The sequence below is a fragment of the Carlito syrichta genome, unplaced genomic scaffold, assembly GCF_000164805.1.
Source record: "Carlito syrichta isolate Samal-C Ts95f unplaced genomic scaffold, Tarsius_syrichta-2.0.1 Scaffold308678, whole genome shotgun sequence".
NCBI lineage: Eukaryota > Metazoa > Chordata > Mammalia > Primates > Tarsiidae > Carlito > Carlito syrichta.
In genome coordinates this window covers 261755-265627 of record NW_007252774.1, presented here as the reverse complement: position 1 = coordinate 265627, position 3873 = coordinate 261755, and positions in this window count along the sequence as shown.

Genomic DNA, 3873 nt, shown 5'->3' with positions numbered 1-3873 from the left:
ATTGAGGGTTGAGGCCTTTCCTTACTCATTTTGTATCCCCATTTTCTGTATTCCTATTCTTAACAAGGTGACGGCCATTTAGTGAGGCTCAAAGTAACTGTGTAATGTTCTCCAAGTCACACAGCAAATAAGTGATAAAGACTAAGTCAGCATTAGATCCCAAGAGTGTGTGGTCTCAAAACCTACCACCTTCTCCTTCACCACTAGTTCTTCTCTGATAAGAGTTTTGTAGTGCTTTGCATCTTGCTTGTTAAATGGAGATAATTATACCTATTTTGAGGTTAGATGTGGTGGCTCATGTCTATTTTCCCAGCACTTTGGGAGGCCAAGGCAGTAGGATCACTTGAGCCCAGGCATTCAAAGACAGCCTGGGCAGCATAGCAGGATCCCATCTCTACAAAAGATTTAAAAAAAAAATTAGCCAGGTGGGAGTTGAGCCTGATCATTCTCCCCTACTGTAAAATTCCATTGTAGTAGTCCCCTTCAATAAAATCTGCCTTACCAAGTTTAGGGGGAAAAAAATTAGCCAGGCATCATGTGTGCACCGGTAGTCTTAACTACTTTGAAAGCTGATGTGGGAGGATCACTTGAACCTAGGAGTTAAAAGTTACAGTACCACTGTACTCCAGCCTGGGTGACGAAGTGAAACCTTGTCTCTATAAACACACACACACACACACAAAACAACAACAATAAAAATCATATCTACTGTGGATGGGTGTCCTGGAATTAAATGGAGTAACCCATAAAAACCACCAGTGCACATAATACATACTAAGTAGTCAATATGGATGCACTTACCAAAGCTAGAAAACAAATCTGCAGGGTGTGCTGTTTGACAACAATGAGAAGAAAGTCCAGAGGACTGTCAAGTTTCCAGCTTTGGGACTGGTGGACCATGATGCACAGACTGAGGCTGGGAAGAACAGTTGCAGGGTTTAATTTGACGGGTCCAGTTTGGAACACGTTGAGCTTGAGCTGGCAGAGGGAAATTCACATGGAACTTTCTAAGCAGGTGGTGAGCTTTATTGATCTGAAAAAGTGGTAAAGCAGGAGATGCAGAATTGAGAGTCATCATTTAGAGGTTACAGTAAAAGTCATGAAAGCAAATGAAAATATGCTATGAGATTATGCAGAGAGCTGAGCAGTGGGCTATGGATGACACTGGGAAACACCAATATTTAAAGACTGGGTAGAGGAGAGCATCAAAAAGACAGAGTGAGGGATAGAAGAAGAAGCAGGCAAGAGTAACGTCATGGGGGCTGAAGTGAGTCTAGAACATCAAGAAGGAGCAAGTGGCTGGCTTATTAAATACAGCTGAGAAGTCTTTGAGAAATGCACCAAAAAAGTGTTCATTGGGTTTAAAGTATGGTAGTGATTTATGGCCATTTTCAGATCAGCCTTGGTGGCATGATTAGAACAGAATTCAGACTGCTTGAAGAGTCAAGGGGAAATCGGGAGGTAGTGACAGCAAGTACATATGATCCTCCTCAGAGAGTTCAGGAGAGCAGATGGAAACAGGTTGCAGCTAGTGCACAGCAAAGGATCAAGGAAGGCATGTTAGAGTGGAAGACACAGAGACATTTATAGACCTAAAAAAAAAAAGTCAGTGGCAAGGGAGAGGTTAAAAGCACAGAATACCGAAAGGGTGATTGATGGAGAAAACTCCAGAGAAGAAAGGGATTAGAATCAGAACCAGAGACTGAAGGATTGGCCTTGAGAAGTAACACCTCATCTTTGGGGACTGATGAGACGGGATAAGGACAGGTTTATATCCTAAGTAGTTCATTGGTTAGAAGAAAGCAGATAGAAAGCAATATCTAATGGCTTTATTGTTCTGAAACAGGAGTCAGTAAATTTTTAAAATAAAAAGCCAGATAGTAAATATTGTGGACTTTTTGGGCCATACGATCTCCATCACAACTACTCAACCTTACCACTGCAGCTGAAAAGCATTTAAAGATAAGTAAATGAATGGGCATGACTGGAGTTTCAGTAAAACTTTATATGAACAGGTGGTGGGCTGGATTTGGCTCATGGAGTTTGCAGTTTGCTGAGCTCTGTTCCTGGTGATGTACAATGTAAATTATCAGCTTAAAGTGGTAGGATGTGGGAATTGAGAAAAGCATTACATGTTTTGGGCAGTTATGAAGAGATGAATTAGGAAGCTGACAAAGCAAGGATAAAAGGTTTTCATCAGCCCTTAGAGACCAGTGGCTGGAGCCCAGAATTGTGATTGTATCAACCTGCCCTACCTCAGGTAGTGGAATTACATTTAGCACCCGCTGACATGCAAAGGCAGAGTGAAGATCCTGATTTGGAGTTTCACTGGTTGCATTTGATGGGAGGAAAGTGGTACAAGGAAACTGCATTTGTTGACAGAGAATGTCCAATACAGGCCATGTAATCTATACTGGGTAGTGAAATCAGAAGAGGAGTGGACTGCTAGACTGGAAGAAAACAGAAGGCTCTCCATAAACATGGAGAGAAGGACAGGATACTATGGTTGGAAGCATATTAAGATTAAAGAGGCTAGACTGGGCTCGGTGGCTCATGTCTGTAATCCTAGCACTTTGGGAAGCTAAGGCGAGAGAATTTCTTGACCCAGGAGATCGAGACCTCATCTCTACAAAAATCAAAAGATTAGCTGGGCATGGTGGCATGCACCTATAGTCTCATCTACTCAGAAGGCTGAGGTGGAAGGATCACCTGAGCCCAGAAGTTTGAGGCTGCAGTGAGCAGTGATCGTGCCACTACTGCACTCCAGCCTAGGTGACAGAGTGAAACTCTGACTCAAAAAAAAAAAAAAAAAAAGGTTTAAGAGGCTGGATGGGGCAATGATGGATTAGCCCAAATCCAGAGTGGGACATACAGTAGAAGTGAAGTTCATTAATGGTTGTTATTTGGAGATGCTCGGCTCCCCCAGTCCACTCTGTGATTGTACCAATTGATGTCCATAGTCCATTTTAATAAGTCAATTTCTACTTTCACCAGCCTTTCATCTTTTATTGATGGAATACAATAGTGTTTTGAGCATCCTCTTGTGAGCATAATTAATCTGTTTGACTTTGACAGAAGAACGTATGATAATGTAGGTGTTCATTGCCCATAGAGCTTGGATAACTGGTTCAGGCCCAGAACTTGGAAGGTTAACTTTCCAAGGTACTGACTTAGGGATTGTTGAATCATGATGAACTAACCATGACCGTGTGCTTGAATGAAATCCAGACATTATCATCATTTTGCTTTTGCAATCCTGTTTTCAGGTGTATTTGCTTTATGTATTACAATTTTGCTGATCTTGCAGTGTTATAAACACTAATGAATTCCCATGAAAGTTTAAAGAATGATTTCTAATCTTTCACCACATATAGTAACTCATTTGGGAGACTGTGAGAGCTATTTAAATGTCTTTCTATGATGAATTGTTACTTTAGCACTGGTGACATTTTCATATTGGAAAGACTGACCCCATTACTTAAGACTGAAGCTTGGTCTTAGCAACTGATCGTTTTTCTAGCAACTATTCATTTTACTTCATCACTGTCTATTTACACAGGGATGATGTAGCTCGATCAGGGAATATATGTACAGCTGGGACCTTCCAGCAAATTAGGAAACACATCCAAGGGAAACCTTAGATGCATTCTCCCATTTCACTATGAGTCCTGAAACGAAAGGCATTGAATCTCTGCTTGACTTTAAACTTTGATACTTTACTCAGCAATAAATTCAACCCTTCAAGACAACAGGGAACATGCTAAGAAAATGTCATTACTCTGCAATGTGCTTACCACCAGTTTGAGAGAATGAAATAGTTTTAAAATGATACGTCAGCTGATCTGAAGAAGATGCACTTAGTTGCATCGTTTT